The sequence below is a fragment of the Calidris pugnax genome, unplaced genomic scaffold (genome assembly GCF_001431845.1).
Source record: "Calidris pugnax isolate Ruff unplaced genomic scaffold, ASM143184v1 scaffold11, whole genome shotgun sequence".
NCBI lineage: Eukaryota > Metazoa > Chordata > Aves > Charadriiformes > Scolopacidae > Calidris > Calidris pugnax.
Window position 1 is genome coordinate 1,228,720 of NW_015090803.1, and position 23,197 is coordinate 1,251,916.

At 43.3% G+C, this 23,197-nt stretch overlaps 1 protein-coding gene across 4 annotated transcripts in view; it reads left to right on the forward strand.

The window, feature by feature from the left end:
• ENTPD3 (ectonucleoside triphosphate diphosphohydrolase 3) overlaps window positions 1–23,197 on the forward strand; it is a 51,352-nt gene that overhangs the window by 2,490 nt on the left and 25,665 nt on the right. For 3 of the 4 annotated variants that reach the window (XM_014937780.1, XM_014937783.1, XM_014937781.1), the window contains exon 2: window positions 1,566–1,633. The gene's annotated coding sequence lies outside the window, so the exon portion shown is untranslated. Of the gene's footprint in view, window positions 1–1,565; window positions 1,634–14,261; window positions 14,317–16,368; window positions 16,451–23,197 lie in introns of all 4 variants that reach the window. The other variant, XM_014937782.1, reaches the window with a different exon arrangement.

Consider the following 23,197-nt stretch of genomic DNA (forward strand, 5'->3'; position numbering starts at 1 on the left):
AAGTGTATCTCTCTCCTCGACCAGCAGCTTCTGGACTGTTGGCTCATTTCAGCCAGAGGTGACAGAAAATAAGAGCTTTCAGACGTAATTTAAGTTTCTTCTACTTTCAAGAAAACAGGCGGAGGTAGCTGTGAGATGGTGGGGAACCCATGGGAGAGGCTTCCAGAGGACCCCTGGCTTTTGACTAAAGCTCACAGCTTCATGTACCCCAAAATCAGCCAGCCCCAGGGACCAAGCGTGCCAGAGAGCAGGTTTTCCAGGCGTTGGTGTGTGCTGAACTGCCTGTTTGGGTTTGCTGTGACGTGTCCCTTGTGAGCTGAACTTGGTGTTTCTTTCTGAACAGAAAAAATCTTATGTAGGAATTGGAATGAAGCATACAGCAATTGTTACTTTTTCAATCTCAAAATGACCTTCTTCCAAAAAAAAAAAAAATCCCCAACCAGCCTTTTGTAACACCTTTTACATTATTGAAACTTTGGACATTCTGCACAAGAATTGCCATTTTTTTCTCAACACCCAGAATTTCAACAACTGTTTTGATGATTTTTCATTCAAAAAGTATGTATATTTTTTAACAAGGGAAAATCCCTTAAGCTCGTGTCCTTTTCAAAGTCAGATGGTTGACAAACGAGGAGACTGACTCCCTGATCTCAGCTGGGTTTGTGCACATGAAAGCCTTCCTTAGCAAAATTGTGGTTAAACTTACGGGACAAGAATTAATTTAAAACACTGGCACTTGCAATTTCAAGTATTTAATCACTCAAAAAGGCATTTTCAAATTAAAACGTGTTGAGCTTTCCATTTTTCATAGTCTGTACTAAATACCAAGCCTGTTCTATGACCAAGTAGCGGTAGCCAGTGTTTCCAGGAGTGTGGTTTTGGTGTGTGTGATGTAAGCTGGTTTGGCCTATTCTAGAGACAGCGTAATGCTAATTCAAAAGCTATTGAAGCAAAACTTAGATTTTTGGTGTTTAGATTAATTTTTAATTGAACTGAGTCAATCAATTTGCACTTCTGAAGCCCATTTCTTCCCCAGCACAGCCCATGGCAGTTTAGAAACAGCACATTGAGCCTCTCAACTGTTCATGAGGGTGATAGACACGAGAGTTGAATTGGGAGAGCCAGCACTGACAGTGTGGGTCTGCCTCACCTTAAGCTTTGGCATTAAACTGTCTGGAAAATATAAACCTCTATTCCCAACAGCTTTTATTAAAAGCCCTTTTTTATTAAAGCCTTAATTAAAGCTATAATTGATAGAGCGCCTAAATGTGCACTGCGTGCTCTGAGCCAGTGGGCCGTGAGATGGCCAATGTCCACTGCAGAGCACTGAGCAGCTCATAAAAATGAGGCCTCCTGAGTCTGCAGAGCATGCAGAGCGTACTTTAAAGAGGGAATGTTAACTCTGAATCCTGTTGTCAGAAAAACTAGGTTTTCATTGCTAATCCGAAACCACAACGGCCAGTGTTGGTGCTCGTTAGGAATCAGCCTCTGAATTGTCTGGAGCTTCTCACCTTAACACTGTGAGGTGGCACAGCTTAGATTGCTCTTTGTTTTCATACTCTCAGGCCTGAGGTGGAAGAAAAATGCGTCTGCCACGAGCCAGGAAAGGGACAGAAGCTGAGACGTGCTGCAGGTATGACCCGTAAAAAGATCCCAGATTGAGTCCCACTGGTGCCATTGGAAGCAGTTTGTCCAGTCTGACGGTGAGGCAAGCACTGAAGAAAAATCTGGTCTGAAGGGAAAGCTTTGCAAGCCTTTCCGCTGGTGTACGTCCAAAGTGTACTGAAGTGGCTGTATGTGCTTAGGAGATACTGTACACTATGGACAGACCTTGCTTTCAAACCAAATTTCCAGTTGAAAAAAGAATGTGGAGGGTGAGAGGACCTTTCCTGTTGCAATTTGAGTAGAAACCTGCAGGGCTTTGGTGGTATTACTAGATTTCACGCTTCTGCTAGTTCTCAACCTTTCAGGTGACAATTAACTTCCTGGAGAGGAAGGTGTTAAATGTTACCCTGGGTTTTTTTGAAAATAAATCAGTTCTGAAGTCACAGGCTGTCTCCAGAGCTGCTTGCTGACATGAGACCTGTGTTAGCCTCTTTGAAGCCCCAAACAATTTGGAGGCATTGTTTCCCCTTGGATGTAACTACAAAACCTGTGCAGAGTAAGCAGTCAGGAGTCCTCCTCTGTGGGAGCTTCCTGAACATGGGTGAAAGCTCTGCATGTACACAGCTGTTTGTGCATTGTCTGTGAGGGGGATCAACAGCATTATTTATGCAGAGAAAACAGGAATTTGTTTCCATCACTCTTTTATCCCTAGATACAGTATATTCTTGAGCCTATACTACTTAGGTTTTTAGCAAAACAATAAGGAAATGAGGCAAAAATAAGATGTAGTGGGATGAATTAAACCTGCTGAAATGTCTGCCAGTCACTCAGTGTGCCTCCCTATCACTCTCTCTCCGCCCCATGGTTGTCACAGCATGAGCTTTAATTAATACTGAAGGAAAAAAAGAGAACCTGGAGGAATAATAAGGGCAAGTGATGCAAATGAACCACGTGCGCAGTCCTCCCCACAGCTTTTCTCTCCTCCCTGAGGATGTGCTCTGCAATTAGTATTTCATTGAAATGATACTTTTTTTTTTTCTGCAAGAAGGTTACAGCTGGTGGTAGCTCCTTAATACAGTGTGTAAGATCTGCGGGTCTGCGGAGATTTCATGTTCATGCAAATGAATGCAAATGATTTTACAGCGTCTCATGGTGTTGCAGTGTTTGTTACTTCCCTACAAAACAGGGACCATGATGTCCTGCAGAAATCCAGCCTCCTGCCCTGCCCTGCCCCACAGAATAGCCACTGGCCCATGGGGCTCGTAACTCTGCTTGCCAGGAGGAATATAATCCATTGTTCACTTTGCAATTCTTATTTTTGCATGTTTCTGCAAATAGCATGTGCAAGAGAGATGAGCTGTTAAAGTGGCTGGATCTGTGCATGTAAATTCCTGTGGGTTTTTTTTTGGCTCTGGCCAATGCCAAAGCGATTATTGGGCCCTTCCTGAGGCAGTTCCAAGTTCTCCCTGGCTGCTGCCTCCTCCTGAGATGTCACTGCATGATGGGTGCTATTCAAAGTGGAGGAAATGGCAAAGTACAGCCATGTGAATCCCTCCCCCAGATCAGATATTAGAAAGAGGAGAGTGTGTATCTATGTCTTGCTTTTGCTTGTACCTCCTGGAGCCCAGGTCTGTACAGACAGACTGGCACAGGCTTCTTGTCATCTGAGCTCCTTCTAAATCTTGGAGGGGCAAAACATACGGGATCTATCTAAGGAAAAAAAAAAAAAAAAAGCTAAAAAAAAATGATGTGTGTGAAATCTGGACACATGAAGAATGGCAGAGCGTTTTTACAAACAGATGCTGGCACACGCAGCTGCCCTTAGTCACTTTGGCTTGTGAGGGTATCTGCTCTGCTCACAGACCTATAGGTACTTGTGAGTGTGACTTCAGAAATTCGTTTGAAAGTCTTGCCAAATGTTAAATCAGTTTTCAAAGGAAGAATACTGGGTTGTACAGAACAGGCTGTAGCTGGGACCCAGTTTTTTATCTTGTATTTGAGTGTACAGTGGGAACAGCTTGATGCTGAATTTCTGCTCATCTTTGTGTAAGTAAATTCAAAATCTGGCTTCTTTCCTATGACCTAGTGTTTTGCTTCTCTCACTGTAAAGCTCTTCTGAATGATAACAATTCTCTAGTGATACAAAGCAAATGGTTACGGGAGATTTTGTCAAAATAGTTTCCCTTGTTACTGAAATCTCTTAGTTTGCTGCGTCAAGAGAATTTTGTCAGTGTGATGTTTCTGTGGTCTGTTGTCTCAGGGTCCACTAGCATCTCCCACTGCAGAAGCGATTGCTCCTTTCAGAGGACCAGTTTGCATTGCCCTCCTCCTCTGGTGGGGACTTGTGTCTCAGCAAACACTAAGCAGGTTGTCTCTCCAGGCTGTCAAGCACTTGAGAGTTTTTTTTCCCCCGTGGATGTTATGACTGTTGAATGTAGACTGGCAGATGAAAGGGATATATCCTGCTGTCTTTAGGCAGCTCGCTGTTATGGTTTAATGTTAGTTGGGTTTCTTACCCTCTTTTTACCTTCTATAGGCTGGGAGCACTCTTGTTTTCTTCCTCCTTTTGTTCTCTTTCAGCACAGGAAAATTATGAAATAAATTCAGTTCTGAGTGCTATTTTCCAGTCCTGTATTAACCCTATGGCTTTACATTTGAACCATGCAGTGTACTTCACATGAAGTAGGTTGGTACTTCTTCTTTTCCACTGCCGTGTCTGTGACCATTTCTGTGCTGCTAATCTTCAGCTTTGATGTGGGAGGTGTTGGGATGGAGAAAGGCAGTAGCATTTCCCCGTTTGCACGCTCAGGGCTAGTGTTGTGGCAGAAGCATGTGACACGGATGCTAAAACAAGCCCTGGTTGTACAGCTCCTCCTAGTTCAGCACAGACCTTGCAAAACGTGGCACAAGTCCCCACTGAGAGATTCCTGGCAGAGATGTTTTAACAATTACTGATAAATTTAATTCAGTCCTTCCCCTGGGCTCGTTGCCTGTGTGGATGTTTTTGTTGTGGAATAAAACTGGCACTTTTTTCCCCCACTTGTTTTAAATTCATTTGAGCACGACATAAGCTACACCAGAAAAATCCCTGCTTGTCAGAAATAAGTGGTCGACCCCCAGCATTGCATTGGTGTGACAACAGCAGTTTGAGCCCACACTGTAGCTCACCATTGCTCTGCTTTTCTTTGTAAGCAGATCTCTGAACTGGTGGCAAGACCTGGTCTGGTTCATCTGCACAGGACTTGGTGGTGCTTAGGGAGTTGGGATTGTTTTCCTTGCTCCAGCCATATGATTGCAAACCAGAAAGGGAAGAGAGCAGCCAGAGAGCAAGCTCTGTATCTCTGGAGAAGATGGGGCAAGAATATTAATGCTGCTCTGCCACCTGCGGGCAGATCTCAAGGAGGAACAAGAAAAAATGAAGTCTTTGTCTCGCAAAGCTGTTTTTCTTTCCATCTTGCACTCCTATGTTGTTGTTTTCAAATGACCATATTCTTAGCACTTGCTCCCAGTGATGGAGCACTCTGTCCACCGCCTCTCTCCACTCATTTACCTCTTTATTCCACAGCCTCTGCCATTGCATCAGGGATGCAACCCTTGGAGTAGGACAGGAGAAAAAACTTGCCAGAGGGAAGGCTGCAGAAAAACTTGCAGTAGGAGTTTGTTTGTCAGAAGTAAGGGTACAGTTTCAGATCTCTAATGCAGCACTCATGCTCCAGACGTACAAAATCCACTCAGAGGCAAGATCTGAATTCTCTAAAAACAGGCTATCTCAGGTTCAGTGCTTTGTGTGTGCTTGTTGTTCTATTCATCTCTCAGACAGAGCCCCTCTGCACCAAAAATTCAGTTTGCCAGACAAGTCAGTGATGTGAGGAGCACCCCTGGCAGAAGTTCTGCGTCAGAGCACATCTATTATTCACAGGGATTGCAGAGTGCAGGGAGTTACAGAAGTCGTGTCCTGCTGAGGCACAGAATGTCTCAGAGATAGACAGAAGGAGAATAACAACATTTTCTTCCAAGGCCCATGTGGCCCTGAGCATCTCAAGGGATGTGAATTTGGTGGCTGATTGGAAACAGGCTTATTTTGTCTCTGCCCGGATAGGAAGTCCTGAATTTCATTTTTTTTAAGCAATCAGGAAAAAAATAATAATGTTTTCAGCAAGCTAGGACAGGTCCTTGTTCCTTCCTTCTCACTCACAGGAACATAATGATGTGGGTCGGGAAGCTTGTGCAGCACGTGTTGCAACGGCAGATTGTGAAGAAGCGCTACTTGCACGATGAGGGGTGTCAAAAAATAGTGGGTTACAGGAATAATTGGAGCCAGCAGTTGTCACTGATCTAGTTAATCAGGACTGCTTTATAAGAAGTGCCCCCCTGTCATTTCCAATTTCCAAGAAATAGTAATGAAAAAAATGAGTTTGTGGCCGGTGCGAGGGGGGTTGTGGCCACCAGGTGCCACTCTCGCTCCATGGGGAATACAGGGCGGCTGAAAGGCAGGGCATAATTTGCAGGAGAAGCCAAAACAGACACTTTTCATTTTGTCCATCTCAGGATTTTCCTACGGGCTATATCTGGGACAGCAGCCTTTCCTCACTCTCCAGTAAGGGGGATGCTGGAAAACCCCCGACAGTGGAAAACCGTCGGTACCACTCACCCCAGTCTAAGTTTCAGTTTTCCATCAGCATTGTTACGCAGGGAGGGAGGGAGGGAGATGGAAAGCTGCTGCTTGGGAAGGCTGTGGCACCTTTCCCCATCTCCTCGTTCTGCCATACATGGGAAAAGTTGGTTCTTCCTCCAGCCCATGTACCCTCTGGGAGGGATGAGCACCCTATGGTGTTATTTACCACTGAACAGAGATTTTCTAGTTGTAAGTTCTAAGTGTAATAGTTACCCCTGCAGTTTTGGCCACGGAATTCAAGCTTAAGGTTTCCACAATGTAGCCTCCCTGGTTTTCCTCATCTTCTGGGCACAGTTTTCTGTGTCTTGGGGAACAGGGTCCTGCTGTCATTTCCACTTTACTGAGCATTCCAAGAAATAGTAATTAAAAAAATGAGTTTGTGGCCGGTGCGAGGGGGGTTGTGGCCACCAGGTGCCACTCTCGCTCCATGGGGAATACAGGGCGGCTGAAAGGCAGGGCATAATTTGCAGAAGCCAAAACAGACACTTTTCATTTTGTCCATCTCAGGATTTTCCTACGGGCTATATCTGGGACAGCAGCCTTTCCTCACTCTCCAGTAAGGGGGATGCTGGAAAACCCCCGACAGTGGAAAACCGTCGGTACCACTCACCCCAGTCTAAGTTTCAGTTTTCCATCAGCATTGTTACGCAGGGAGGGAGGGAGGGAGATGGAAAGCTGCTGCTTGGGAAGGCTGTGGCACCTTTCCCCATCTCCTCGTTCTGCCATACATGGGAAAAGTTGGTTCTTCCTCCAGCCCATGTACCCTCTGGGAGGGATGAGCACCCTATGGTGTTATTTACCACTGAACAGAGATTTTCTAGTTGTAAGTTCTAAGTGTAATAGTTACCCCTGCAGTTTTGGCCACGGAATTCAAGCTTAAGGTTTCCACAATGTAGCCTCCCTGGTTTTCCTCATCTTCTGGGCACAGTTTTCTGTGTCTTGGGGAACAGGGTCCTGGCATTTTGTGGTCCTCATGTTGACTTGTGAAAGAAATCAGTCCTTTCTGGAGCCACAGCTGCTACCAGACTCTCTGTGGCCCCAAGCACACTTGGGTTTTCATGAAGAGAAGCAGGCTTTCCTTCCTGCTTGCCTCTTATTGGTGTTACCAGTGGTCCCAGGGGATGGCTTGTGATGAGTGCTGTAGCCACTTTAATTTTTCAATATGAAGTGGGTGGGTAGGCACAACTTGCACTTCCACTGACCTTGGTGATCTGGGCTGATGTTTGAGTGCAGTGGTGTTTGAGAAGCAAAGGGCTTCTAGTTCTTTTAGATTCAGGTGGGCACCATGTGTACTTCTCATATAACCCCAAATCACATCAATAAGCTCAATTTTTAATCTGCTTCTGTTTGCCTTGCTCTCCCTTTTCACATCCCTCCATTCTGTCCTGCCCTTAAATGACTCCTCAGACTGGGTTTGGATGTAGCCTATACCATCTTGCTTGAGTTCTCTAATCAGATCTCTTTCCATTTGAGTTCCCTGTTGACTAAAGAAACCTGACACTGCTGGCCTCTGCTTCAGTTGAAGGCCCTTGTCTACTGATTTATCCTTTATGCTGTTTACCTTTTTTTTTTTTTTCCCTAGATCATGAATAAAGATGTTAAATGCAAGGTCATTGGGGGCTGCTGATTTCCAAACCCTGGAGCTAGTGATATTTCAAGAGCAATTCCATTATGTGATTAGGTTTCACTTACTGAGTTTTCTCAGGGAAATTGTTTGTTACAGAACAGCAGGCTCCAGCTTTCTGTAACCCTCTTAAATCAATCCCAGCATATCACAGAAACCTTATTTCAGTATCTTCTGTGTAATTGTTTCATTGTTTGCTTGAAGAGGCCTACCTGGTGTATTTAGTAGCAATCGGGTTTTTCAACAGATTACCTTTTTGAAATACAAGAGCTAAAAAAACCCCATACAAACCACCAAAGAAACCACCAAAGAAATCCAGATTTCTTGGAAAACTGATGAACTGAAAAATCTGTTGAAAATATGTCGGCCTCGCGTTGATGCTGGCCAGCTCTTTGGGGTTCTTCAAGTGGTGAGTGAGGTACCTCATATAGGGCTGATAGGGATTTACAATGTTTGACAGGGTGGAGAGCAGGGAATGCAGTACCCATATTTGAATGAAGGGTGGTTAACCCCATGGAGACTTTTGCAAGTGTATTTTTATATCCCTGTTCTGATGTGCTCCCTGGAGGAAAGGGGATCAGCGCATCTGCAGAATCTAATCTAATCTGCTGTCTTCTGTTTTACATGCGTGTCCTGCAGAACCTATGCTTCTGTTAGGACAGGGTGATGAGTTTGTTAAGCTCGAAGTGGTATTTCCTGGGAAAAAAGAAGGGTAGTCTCAAGAGGTCTAAGTTGCTGTTTTGGGATCCTGCTTCACGTCTGGTGTGAAGGATTCATGTCAGCGTGGGGAAAAAGCAAGCAAGTTGTGACCTTTCCAACAATGTCCAACTGCAGCTGTTTGTATAAGGATGAGAAGTTGCTGCTACATCTAAAATAGCTGTTTCTTGGGTTTGGAGGCTGCTGTTACCTGCACATCTGTGCCAGTGATAAGGACGCTATCCTGACTCTGGCAGGTTTTGGTTAGCTAGAACATTTCACTTTTCAGTGAACACTTTGGTTTTTTGTATCTAGGGTCAAAATGGTTCCACAAGCCAGCCTACTGGTGTGTGTCAGTACAGAGAACAGTAATCTATAGATTTGTCTGCACCTGCAAACAGCCCTACCTGCTGCAGAACAAGTTCTTCCTGCAGTGGTAAAGACAGCAGGGAGTTTAAAATGCAAAGCTATTGCTAGAATAATCACAAGGACTGATCAAAATTTGCACCTCATTTTCCCCATTTCCCTCCTTTGTTAATAGAAGTGTGCTTGTGCAAACAAGAAAGAAAATATATCTGATTGTTTTCTGCACCCCTAGTCCAGCTTGCCTCCTTGGAAAGGCTCTTTGCCCATGTGATCTTCTAGGTGATCTTCTATATCATCAGCTCGGGATCTTCTGCTCCTTTATAGAATCTTTGATCTTGTCTTCCACCCCTGTTCCATGCACTAACAAGCTGGGTGAGCCAACCCTGGTATGTGCCATCAGTGTGTTGGTTTTTCACATGGCTTGGCCTCTCAGCGTGGTGAAAGGCAGGCAGTAATGGAAAGAAGTGCTAATTGCCTAATGGTCTCAGAGCTGGGGGAAATGCAGGATGCCATTACTGAAAGGACATAGCTGGTGTGTTCTTCCTAGTTCCGATGTTGTATGAAAGTAATACTGGGTTGTCAAAAGTATCTTTTTTGTCCAGGCAAAAATCCAGTTGGGATCACATCACAGGGAAAAAAAATGGGACTGTAACTCCAGAAAGGACCAACAAGCACTCTCTGCAAAAAAATGAAATAAAAAAAATCAAAACTGATGCATTAAAGTGACAAGCTGTGCATTCAACAATACCTTGGTCTACCTGGTTGAATGCCTTTCCTAAAGCAGAGCTTTCCCTCAGATTATTCTGAATTAACTGCAGTCATTGCCCTCTGCTCTATTGAGAGCTATGCCTATTCTTAGAGCTAATATAAATTAGCTGTCCCAACTAATTAAAGTATCTTAATTAATGGAAAAATACTGAGTCTTTATCAAGCAGTCCTTGGTTGGAACACAAAGATACCAGAGCTGAGCTGAAGAGAGATGTTTTCTCTTATGCTTTATATAGCTTGCTAATATGAAAATGTGGTGATAAGCAAACTCTCATGAGGATGAAGTTGTTTTCCTTTAGCTATAGCCCAAATCTGGATAGTTACTTCATTTCCACTCAAACTCCCACTGACTGCAGACTGGTGTTACCTAAGGAAAGGCTGGTTTTGTGTGGGATGGCTCATGGAGGAAGTGCAAGCCAGGGTATGAGCAGGGGAGAGCGTGAAAACAGTATTACTCCCTTTCCTGCAAGAGGAGTGAGAGGGTGACTCACTGGAAGTGGCTGGCATCCTCCCCCTCTGCCCTCCCAGCTCTGTGGTCATCAGTTGGGTCAAAGATGGTAGGGAGGATGACAGGGACAAGCTGTGGTCTTCCTCTGCTCAGGTACCTGCTCCAGGCACAGGGTGTGAAGGTCAGGGGTGCCACCCAAATAATCTCATGTGAGCTGCAGTTGCATGGCCAAGGTGGTTGAAGCCACAAGCTGACTTTATACCAGGACTTGCATACTTGCCTCCTTGTGGAGAGGACATTCTTGTCTTGCTGTTTCCAGATTGACCAGCTGACCAGGAGAATTTTATTTGGTCACTGGGCTTCCTTCTCCTCAGGTTTCCTGGGGGTTTCTCTGTTCCTGTATGTTTGGCACTTGCTGCTTCTCTGCTGCCCAGGGACATCTGGCTCTTGACAGAAGTAGATCTGAGCAGCAATTGATGTGAATGTCAGAGCCCCCAGGAGCTCCCTCTGACCACAAACAGGAAAAAAGAGAAGTATTTTATAAGCACTCACAAGCCTGATGACAATGATGATACTCAGTTTTTAGAGGGCACATTTAAACAAGCAAAGTAATTACTATCCAGTTTAATACAGGCCAATTAGTCTCACCTCTGTCCCTGGGAAAATAATGGAATGACTTGTTCTGGATGTCATCTCCAAACACGTTGAAGATAAAGTTATTGGAAGTGGTCAACACAGATTTACCAAGGGTAAATCATGCTCGACCAATCTGATAGCCTTCTATGATGTTATAACTAGATGGCTGGATGAGGGGAGAGCAACAGATGTCATCTACCTTGACTTCAGCAAGGCTTTTGACACTGTCTCCCATAACATCCTCATTAGAAAATTAAGGAAGTGTGGGTTAGATGAGGGGGCGGTGAGGTGGATTGTGTCCTGGCTGTGTGACAGAACACAGAGGGTTGTCATTAATGGAGCAGGGTCAAGTTGGAGGCCTGTAACCAGCGGCGTCCCCCGCGGGTCAATACTCAGCCCAGTCCTGTTCAACTTATTCATCAATGACCTGGACGAGGGGACAGAGTGTATCCTCAGCAAGTTCTCTGATGATACCAAACTGGGAGGGCTGGCCAACACTCCAGAGGGCTGTGCTGCCATCCAGAGTGACCTGGACAGGCTGGAGAGCTGGGCAGAGAAGAACCTTATGAGGTTCAACAAGAGCAAATGTAAGGTCCTGCACCTGGGGAGGACGAACCCCAGGCACCAATATAGGTTAGGGATGGATCTTCTGGGAAGTACTACTGAGGAAAAGGATCTGGGAGTCCTCCATGGCACACAAGCGTTGAGAGTTACCATGTCCCAAATAGGCACAGCCACCCCGACCCAGTCAGTCTGGCTGAAGGAAGGAGGAACAGGCAACCTTCCCAATCTTCTCTTCTCTGGGTGAATTGTTAGACGCTCCTTTTACTATGTATGCTGGATTATTTAAACCCTTTTCAATTTTGCAGAACATTCCCTGGGATTAATATTTTAAGCGCTCTTGCGGTCAGCATAAAAAAATTTGAGAGAGGTCATTACTGCCTTGTTGGATATTGATTTCTGTCCCACGAGGAAGCATTTTAACTGGGTTACAGTGTTCTTCTTGAAGATGCTTAAAATAGGACCAAGGAACCGTTATGGTATAAACTAATCAGCTGGATATCAAATTCAAAGATGATCCTGAAATTGCTTAAAGATCGATTCTTTGTTATCTTTTCCTGTGGAGCATATTGCTCAATTCTGTTACCATTGAACTGGTATCAGAAGGAAATTTCAGTGAGCAGCAGCAATACAGAAAACGTAAGATTTATTTTTTTTTCTACAGAAGATTTTGGTCTTTTCAGTATTTTAACAGTAAGTGTGTATGATCAGAGAAATTGCAGGGTTTTTGTATTTTTATTGCTTGTCAATGGAACAATTTTAGTATTTATGATTACTGAGCCAGTCAGGCATGAGAGAATGGATGTTGCAAGTGATGATACTACTCTCAAAAATGTAAAAAAACCCATCAAATTAAAAGACATCAGGCAGTTGATCTACCCCCTGAAAGTCCAATTGAACTTGTCCATGCAAAAACAGGGCAAAACTGGGACCCTTTTTCCCCCTTTTAACTTCATTCCTATTTGTTGAGTACTTTTGAGAGCCTAAAATGAGAGGAATGATCCACAGCATGCACAGTGTGGGCCTTAGCCAAACCCCATACACATCAATTGGAAAATATCTTTCTTGGGAGGTGGACCAAGCTTGGTATTCATCAGAAGCTGCCAAACCTTAAGTGATTGTGTCTGTGCTAATGCGACGTTGTGTCCCATCACAGCCCCTGCTCTGATTTAAATCTCCTTTTTCTTCCTGGAAGGGGTAGGTTGTTTTATATTTTAAAGTGCCACTGGCATGAGGTCAGCAGAGGCTCCCAGAAGCTTGTGGGAAATGTTCTGGGGTGCTTTGTATATCTGAATACAGTCTCATGCTAAGAGAAGGTTGAAGAGCTGGTATGAGCGCACAAATACAGTTGAGACATTGCAAAAATGTACAGATGAAACATTGCAAAAATAAACACAAGTGAAGGGGACTGATCCATTGATCCATGAGCACTGCTGCTGTGCACTGACAGTTCAGGGGGTGGCAGGGAGCTCTCCCCAGGTCCAAGGAGCACATAAGGTTCTAGGTGGAGCACATGACTGATGCAAGGGAAAATTGCCTCTTTGCTAGAGGGGCACAGGATTTCTCAAACTTGGTCTCTGATACATGTGGGAGCAGATCCTCTGGTCTGAAGTAGTGGAGAGCTCTGTTGCTTAATATCAAGAATTTTTCCCACAAGTCCGATGCAGAATTTATTTCCAGGAGGAATAACTAGGAGCTCCCTGACAGCTGATGGCCACAATTCTCTATTAAGCCCTCTCATTGCAAGGAGGTATTTTTTTTTTAGTTCATTCTGTCTTCTAGTTGTGTTTCCTAACTTTTCCTGTTTGCCCTCTGTGGCTTCCTTTGCCCTGCTTTTCCAGCAGGTTAAACAAAAAAGATCTTTAAATAAGATCAGTTGCTCTGTTGTGCGAGTTGACCGCTGCTAAGTAGGATCTGCTTTCTTTCTCGAGCTTTTGCAAATACTGTTCCCTGTCTTCTTAGTACCTGCTGGCATATCCCTCACTTTATTTTCCTGACTGCAGTGAGAATGCAAGTTAAATCCCCACAGGTGAGCTGGCACACTGGAGGAATCCTCTGCTGAGGGACAGACAGATAGATGCGGAGACAGAGATATGGTGACTAGAATCTAAAAAGCCCAGGGAGAACTAGAGTGGGGAAAAAAGCATAGGATGCTTTTCCTTTCCCATCTTCTGCAAGTAAATGGAAAATACAGAGATGCACATGAAGCAGAACTGTTAATACCCTCCCTTGAAATTGTGCTCAAAAGTGAACGATGGTCTCTCTGTTTCTCAGTATTAGAAAAAGAGAGTATGTTTCACATGAGGAATTAATACCCACCAGTGCAAGACGTGGCAAATCTTTCATGTTTGGAGAGTATCAAGGAATTTTTTTTGTCAAACTGACCCCAACACCTTAGTCTAAATAACATTCCAAAACCAGCAGGGAAACTACGTGGAAAGAAGCAAAATCTTTGTGTTTCTTAGCTTGGCTCACTGTCCTACCCTTGTTTTCTCTTCCTACCTCTTACCTTGAATGCATTAACCTTCTTTTTCCCCCCATTTCAATCCCCTGGTAAGTCACAACGTAGGCAGTGTTGTGAATAGTTTCAACTGTATTTTAAGCACAGGAGGAGCTAGGGCTACCATTTTAAGTCTTTTCTGTTTTCCAAAGACTATGAAATTACTGGTCTCTCAGGTGTTCACAGAGGCACATCTCTGTCCTGATTGCATGTAGTCTTCTACTGAAGATCTAGATATAAAACTAATGCATTCACAAAAAGCTTCTGTGAATAAATGCTCGAGAGGCAAGCATTTTTTAGGAGACAAAATCTTGTTCACGTATTTAAAAATAGGTGTTTTTTCCTCTTTGCTCAGACCGTGTTGTGTTGTCTTGCTTTTCAGGGTGCCATTAGCTGGCAAAACCAGTCTAACCCAAGAGCCTAGACCACAAGCCCTGGTAAGGAAATGAGGTTTTTGCCATAGCTATTTCCTTACCACCTGTATCCAGAGAGAACATACTGTGTGGCCAGCCTTTCCTGTCCTTGCTCAGTTGGTGATTAAGGGTGTAGGTCCAACCCCGGCAGAGAATATAGATTTCTGCCACCCATTCACCTCCTGGTGAAGTGTGCAGCCAACAGTTTTTCCCCATGGCTCTATAAATTGTGCATGGAGGCAGAGAGGTGCCTCCAAACAGAATTCATAATATCCTCCTCAAAAATGTCAGCCACAGATAATGGAGGAGAAAATACTGAGGAGTGAGTCTTAATTTCCAATTGCCTCTGGGAGGGAAGAGCCTTACTTGGTGTCATGGAGAAACACCTTGTTCCAGGCAGGGCGAGTGGCTTGTCCGTCTTTCCTGGAAGTGGGTGTTGAGATCCTTTTTGGGAACAGCAGAGGAAAAACACCCTTTAAAGCTAAGCAGATAGCAGGTGTTTATCCTTCTTGCCAATAATAAGGTGTGGTAAAAGCTGTCTTCCATGACATGAGAGACACAGATTCAGTTCATGCCTCCTTCTGTGGGGATTCACAAATGTGCTCTCCATTTCCTACAACAAATGCTGGGACCAAGAGGCAATAAATTATTGCAAAGAGAGGGCTGGGGGAGTATTTTTGGTTTCTCCTCTTGCTGAGCCCATTTTTGCATTTTCACTGTTGTGTCTGTGTCATTCGGTGCTGAAATAAGTGGAAAAAGATATTTTTATTTTAGGATGAAAATTTTGATCAAAAAATACCCATTCCATTGCCAAATTTTCATCTTCTAGCAGCAGATCGATTTTTAAAAACACTTTTAAGTGGGGAGGTTTTAAAAAGTCTCTGCAGACAGTGGATTCCTAGTCAATAACTAAATTTTCAAATTATGGAGAGGCCCAGTGTGTTATTTATGTTCTAAGTGAAGTGAAGAAGACGTAAGACTCTTCCTTTATGTCTCATTTCCATCCGTAGAAGGAGAGAATATATCTTGAAGCAACCTTAACTGCCACTAAAGAAAAATAATGTATGAATTTGTTGCATGAACTAATTAGTTCACATTGTTAGCTTCAACGTATGAAAAAAATCTGCAAAGAATGAGTGAATTTTAATTTTTTCTGCAAAGTTTACCTTTGTAAAATTTATAACTGCAGAATTCAATTAAAGTCAGTGGAGTTGAGCCAATAGAGTATTTGACCTCAAAAGAATAAATATCTCTTATAGTCTCAATAGACCAGTTTGTTAGTGAGCTGTCAGTTCCTAGAAGTCAGCTGTATTTGCTCTGGAAAACAGGAACAACTGTAAACAACCCTAGCAGAAGCTGTAAACAATATTTTCTTTCCCACCTAGATTTTCTTTTCACTGTGGGTCAAATGTACCCAGTTCTGAACTAGGCAGAATTGCCCTTCTGACTTGGAAAGTGTATTGGGATGTCTCCATGTAAAAGGGATGAGAAGAGCATTACTTGGAAGAGTAGGGAAAAAGTAAGTGAGTGCAACAAATTTGCTGTGTATTTTCTGTTGTTTTTATCTTAGAAATATGAGGTGCTTAATGGAAGCTGCTTCTTATAATACCATGTTTCCATGCCCTTGGCAGCAGTACAGAGGTCTTACGTTCACACAGAACAATTCTTTGGTTTCCTCTCTGATGTGCTGAGCACAAACACGTTTTTCTTTGCCCTGGGGATGCTGAACTTCTTCTGTTCTCACTTGTTTCCCCAATGCCAGCTATAGAGAACTGCCTCATTTCTGAAAGCTGCCTCTGTGTCTGTCTCAACATATCTCACTGAGGAGCCTGGCACTTCAGGAGAGCACTTTTCATTTGAGTGGTCCCTTAATTTCCAGCCTATCACTTTTGGTGATTAGTGGCAAGAATGATAACAACCCCTGTGGGCAGACATGACAGCAGTAGGTGTAATGTTTGGCAATTTTTGACCCCTCCCAAGTGACAGCAGCAAGCTCCTTTTTTGAAAGAGACCAGAATTAAATCATTGTGGGTTTGCCTCAGTGTTTGAATTTTCTATTTTTTGGTTTCTAATTAGGATGAGGTAGAACTAACAGTTACTTCTCCTGATGGATTTTTCTTATGACTGTATGCAGCAATGGATGCCATTTCCTCATAAGGTAAGGTTGTTCTGAAAGTCTGTGCAGTCATGCAAATGTATATAAATTAATGCAAAAGTGAACTTTATGTTTCCCGGAGTGTATAGGCTGTTCTTTAACTCTTGTTGGCTGTTAAATTCTTACTCTGAAAGCCCCTAATTCACCTAATTTTCTCATGTGTTTGATTGTCCAAAAGCCTTGCAAAGTTATATAAAGGTCTGCTAGTGGTCAGAGGGACCTGCAGGAGGTGGCCCATGGGTCACAAATCAGGTCCAAGGCAACTGTTGACAGTCAGGATCCTAAAAAGACATGAAGTTTCAAATTCATGTCTGGGTCAGAAAGCTCTGCCAAAGTCTGGCTGTAAAAGTGGTACATGTCAATAAGCTGGTTACGAGACAGTTTAGAAGTGATGAAATTCAGCTTGTGGAAAGAGGCAGCAAAAGCCTCTGTGCCCCATCACGCTCCCATTGAGCTCTTCTCTTGACTGCTGGTATTTCACCCCCAGCAAAGACCCTATATACACACACCGAGATTGTGTCTGATGCTGTCAGAGTCCAATATTCTCTGACCAGGCTCCTTCAGATATTCCACAAGGAGGGTTTAATGTTTAATATCAAATTGACTTCTTCGATGTATTTCGCTTTACAGTGATTGTGATTTGGGAGAGTGATAGTAGTGACGTACTGAAGGCACACTATTGCTGTAGTAATACACTGTGGAATCACAATATAAAGGTCATTCCCTGTCTCACTGTCCCCACGCTGGGTGTCCCCAGTTGCCCAGCCTATTTGGTGCTGCACTTTGCTGCACCCACAGCCTGGCTTTCAGGCCCGTGTTGTGCTACACAGGTCCCTTGGCCTCGGGATAAACTTTGCAGTTAATTGCTGTGGAGGAGCCTGCAGGCAGCTCCCTCTTAACATGGGTGGGCCTCCGCCGTGTCCCTGCCATCATCTAGGTGTGCAGCAGCCAGTTCTCATGTGAACATCCTTTCTGTTTGGCAGTGGAAATGATCAATAGAGTTGTTTCTTTTAAGAAAATCCTATAGTAGCTGCAATGACCAAAATGGGGGAATACCTCTGTGGAAGGTGTCTGCCCAACGTGCTGTGCATGGGTTGGAGGCTCATTTGATGCTGCACCACCTGCGGTGCCCACCAGCTAACAGGATGTAAGATTATCTATACCATTCTCTCCTTATAGAGTTATCTATGATAAATAGCATTTTAAATTATATCTTACAGAGTCTGTTTGCGTTCTTTTACTGTTATCATAATGGACCTGTACCTCCTGGTACAAAACAGGATGAAAGGCTGGGTGCCAGCAAATTTAATAATTATTATTACCATTATTACTGCCCAGGCTTTTCTAGTCCTACTTGAGCTTACACATGCAGACCTAGGAATTTGAATCAGTAACATTAGACCATGTCATATTTTCATTTTTCATCATTCTTCACTAAAACTTACAGCCTAATCATAAGCAAGGCAAGCATAAATATACCCTAAAAAAAACCCAACAGTTACAACACTGATAAATATACCTCAGTTTGTAAAAGAATTAAGCATGTCTGTACTTGTTTGAGCCACATAGGATTAATTTTTCTTCCAGTAATTTTACTTTTCGGTAAGGTGTCTCCTAATGCTTGGGAAAACTGCATTTTTAGAAGACTCTAGTGGCTAAATTGGTGAAAATATTTACTTTATAGCCAGCTACGGTATGCAGGTTTCGAGGTGTCAGTGTTTTTGAGCATAGCCACGTGCGGGGATGAGGAGGCTTGAGACCCGGGCACTTAACCCAAAGTGGCCAGCAGGATTATTTTATACTGTGAATGTCACATTCAATATAAGTTAGAAAGTTTGCTGAGAAGTTCTCTCTCTCAGTGAACCTGAGAACTTCTTGCCCTGGTGCTGGACCCCTGAGACCTTTGCTTCCTCCTGAAGCAGTTGCACTGGTGGTGTCTGACTTTTGCTGTCCACTGCTGGGAGTGCACAGCTTCCTGCTGAGAGAAGGGGCTGAGTATAATCTTTATATATTTTATATTGGTATCAGGATCAATAGTGGCTCTTTAGGATTATTGATGTTAATTATTTAGTCTTATTCTGTTAAATCTGGTTATATTTCAACACTTGGTTTCCTTTTTTTTCCCCCTTCCAGGTGGGGAGGGGTCACTGCATGATAGGATAACTGTGTAAATGACAGTAAATAGTTGTGGGTCTCAAACCATAACAATGTTGCAGAGAATTTAAAAAGGTTTCTCTCTGGAACTTACTGAGAGAGCCAAGCCGATTAAATCAGACCGCTTCTGGCGTTTGAGCTGCTATTGAGCTTTTAAGAAACAGACAGGCACCTTGTGGATTTGGCTGCTGCACATGCATGTGCTCAAAAGCCATCAAATACATTCAGGGGCAGAGAGGTCCTTCAGGGGCTATCAGAATGGATACGACATCTGGCTCAAGAAGTCTCTAAGGCCTGAGGTGGCAGCAGCTGAGAGGGTATTTCAGAGGAATTACGCGTGTGTGGAGCCCAGTCCCGACAGCCTTCTCATAGACATCTGCTCCTACTGATGTTTAAAGACAAGACACATCCACCTTCTGTCTGATCCTGTATGTCTGTTAGTTCTTTTGTATTAGTCTTGGAAAAGCAGAGTTGAATTACTGAGATGAAGAAAGAGAAGCAAACTGAAAAATACAATATTAAAGTGAGCATAGGCATATTCCTGAAATACAGTTAACGTTGCTCAGCAGATGGAAGTCAAAGAGAAAATACCTGTCTGGCAGCCTCTCACATTTAAAACGGGTTTATGTAAAAAGCTGTATATATACAGTACAAGATAAAGGTAATTTTTTTCTTGGCAAATAATATAGCTTTGAAATGGTAGATAAGTGATTTGGTTTTATGTGGGTGATAATTGTTTGCACTGATGTGAGGCGACCCCAGGGAGGTCAGCTTTTGTGCTCATGGATCTTAATCAAAGTCAGCTGCACTACCAGCATGTGCGGCTTCATGGAGCCCCATTTCAGGTTTATGATGATTAATCTTTTTTTGTCACAGTTCTGGCCTGTACCCTGGCCAAATGAGGGCTCCACTGTTCTTGGCTCCATGCCTTTTCCACTTCAGAGATAATCCCTTCCTTGGAGAGCTCACAGCACAGACCACAACTGGGCAGGAATCGGAGGACAGTGCCCTGTCTGTTGTCACAGCAGAGCTGACTAGGGTTTAGGCTCAGTGTATTGAATCCTGGTCCATTATCCAGTGCTGCCAAAGTTTGTAGACCACCAAACACGGTGGTCATGACTCTAATGAACCAATGACTCTTAGGACCTTTAGCTATTGGTCATCTGGTACAAAACAGTCATCCAAAAATTTTTGAAATCAGGCATTTGGTAGGAAAGTTAGGTTCATGGCACATTATTGTTTCCTTCCACCTCTCCTTGATACTCTGTATTTTCATATAACTTATTTCCCCAGGAAACAAGTATTCTGCTATCTTCCCCCTCCTAGTGTCTGCTTTATTCTTTATTACTTTATACAGAATTATCTTTGCTTTCGGAAACCTATATCCTTTCTAAACTTGTCTCTGGCTTTGAAATCTTCTGCTGCTATTTCAGGCCAAAAGAAGGTCTGGAGGGCTCAAAGCTTCTCTACTTTTTCAACTATCCCATCTTCATACAAGGTCTAGTACAAGATATTGCCTCCATCTACAGACTTGCCCTCCCCATGTCTTTAGACCATCACAGATGCAAGGACACTCATATCTTCATACTTACTCAGGAAACAACAAAAAATATTGATTCTCACTATGCTGATTTACAACATGTAAACATTTGTCTCTCTTCAGAGGTCCAAAGTAGATTGGCACACATATGCTTTTTAAAGGTGAGGATTTTTTTTGTCCTGAGTTTATTTAAAGGGATATCTGCCACCACCAGTAGCTGGAAACATTTTTGAGAGAGGCCTTATATGTGTCAGTCATTTGAGGGGGAAAACCATTTCACCAGAACAGCACAACCAGTGGGAAGATCTGAAGAAGACTGAGGGAGCTGAAGAAGACAGGTGAGAAGGAGCAGGATGACTGTCGTGCTGAGAGGCCAAGAGGTGAATTTGGCTTTGGAAGACAGAAGGCGGGACAGGATACCGTTGGGCCTGACTTGTGGAAAGAGAGGAAGAAACGAACACCTGGGCAGACTGACATCAGCTTTCAGAGGGTTTGTGTAAAATTAGCACCCTTCTTATTTTGTGCTCACACTACTGATGTACCCAGGCAAGTAACTGCAGTGTTTGTGTTTGAGAGAGACAGCACTCCTGGCTGGTCTGGACATCAGCTGCCTTCAATACGTCTGGCTTTGCTGCGTGTGTACAACTTATCCTGTGGTTGATGGGGCCTGATGCTTGGGTCTGCTATAACAGACTCCAGCTGCAGGCAGGATCTCTGTCACTTAGATGTTTTTATTGTCTTTGGCACTCATGCTCACACTCAGGGCTGACTCAAAGCACAAACCTGCCTGACTTAAGCCAGAGGGTTTATAAAGTCATCAGCCAACGCTAAAACAGCGTATGTGACATGCTCTTATGCAGGTCATAAATATCCAGGGCACCAAAATGGAGACAAAAGGAATAAGCAAAAGGAAAACTCACAGGTATACCAAAACTGGATGAATTTTTCACATCAGGTGTATTATTTACCGTTACTATCATGAACTAACATTGACTCAGTTAATGAAGCAAAGCAACAGTGAATAACAATACTGGCGGGTGGACTTGGAAAGAGTTGTAATAGAACTTCGTTCATCCACAGATCTTGTATTCAAGGAGATAAACTGACCTGCATGGAATTTCAATGGAAAGGATTTTACCTAGGAATTGTTCGAGTTACACAGCCAATTTGGTCCATTCTTACAAGAGCACAAAAAGGTGATAGAAATATTGCTATGAGGACTACTTCATACTTTTTTGAAAACATAGGGTTCTCCTGAACTAGCAATTTGTCTGCTATTACTTCTGAACCAAGAAAAGTGAAACATTATTCATTTAGACTTGCCAACTCACAGAAATATTCCATGTTGAGCAATTTTTCACATAGCAATTTTTAAAGGATTAAGTCCCAAGGAGTAGTTTCTGGAACTTATCCCCATTCACTGGAGGTGGTCTATTTCTTTGGGTGCTGCAGTGAATTTCTTGTTTGGCTATGGTAGTTGCTTATAAGATTGCTGTGGTCAGTTTTATGACAATGGAATATATATGTAAGGACATAACATATGTTTGCAGGCATAGCTAAAAAACTTGAATGAGGTGTGCTGTGAAGCTCTGTGAGCTTGGTGTGCAGCTTGAGGGACAGGGAGCAAGAAGGATGGGAGCAGTCGCTGGTGCTCCTGGAAAGCTCCTCTCCTCCCAGCAGTGGGGCACAGCTGCCGCAGCAGCAAGTTTGGCTTTCTAAAACTCGGGCGTAGCAAAATAGACAAAGGGCTGTGTTTTTCTGCTGTCCCAGCAATCTGCTGCCCTAATTACGTGCTTATTTTGCCCGTGCCTACAACTTTTCCTGGCCCATAACCATGTGAGCAAGGCTGTCCCTGGGGGTTTTTAATTTATTCAAGCAGCTCTTGATTCTTTGGACAAGAGATGCAAGGTATAAAGCTTTAAGCCTCAGGAAGGGAAATAAATACATTAGAAAGTATTTTGGTTCAACTTCAGAATTAAATTCTGATTTGTTTCAAGACATCACAAGAAGAAGACATGGACAAGAAAACTGTTATTTCCACAGTTGTATGTATGAGACAGAAGATTCAGAAACTGAATCTAAGACACATCATTAGCTTTAGTGATGCAGTAAAGGAATGAAAACAAACCAAAAAGTAGCTAAGATATTTCAAAGAAGCCAGCAGTGAACCTTCAAAAGAGAAAAGGCAATGTCTATATCCAGCTATTATTCAAAACAAGGAGGGACAAACTGAATTTCTTATGCCATAGCTGTGAATTTGCCTTAGGGGATTTTTTTGTCAGTGATGATAGAAAACTACAGGGCAGCAGATACTTTTAAAATTATTAAAAATGCATTTTGCAACTGTGTAAAAAAAACAAAAACCTGCATTCTTGATCTCTGAGGAGAATCACATCTGATGTTCTTCAAAATCTACATTTCAGATGTGGTTTGTGACTTCCTTGCTTGAGAATCTAGGGAGCTATCTTCCTAAATTTGGCAATTAACAAAGTATGCTACTATAATGATAAATTCATAGAATCATTGGGGTTGGAAAAGACCCTTAAGATTATAGAGTCCAGCCGTTAATTAACACTGCCAAGTCCACCACTAAACCATGTCCCTCAGCACCACATCTACAGGTCTTTGAAATACCCCCAGGGATGGTGACTCAACCACTTCCCTGGGCAGCCTGTTCCAATGTTTAACAACCCTTTTGGTGATGAAATTTTTCCTAAACTCCATCCTAAACCTCCCCTGGCGCAACTTGAGGCTGTTTCCTCTTGTTCTGTCACTTGTTACTTGTGAGAAGAGACTGCGTCCATCTCTCTACAACCAATAAGGTCTCCCTCAGCCACCTTTTCTCCAGGCTAAACCACCCCACTTCTCTCAGCTGCTCCTCAGAGGACTTGTTCTCCAGACCCTTCAGCAGCTTTGTTGCTCTTCTTTGGGTGCATAATATGTATGTTGGCTGAAACAAATATAAGAAGTGCTCTTTCTTGGAATAAAATGCTGGACACAAAAATGGCCTAGAAACTTTAAGTTAAATATCCTGACTCCTGCTGGCCCAGAGAGTC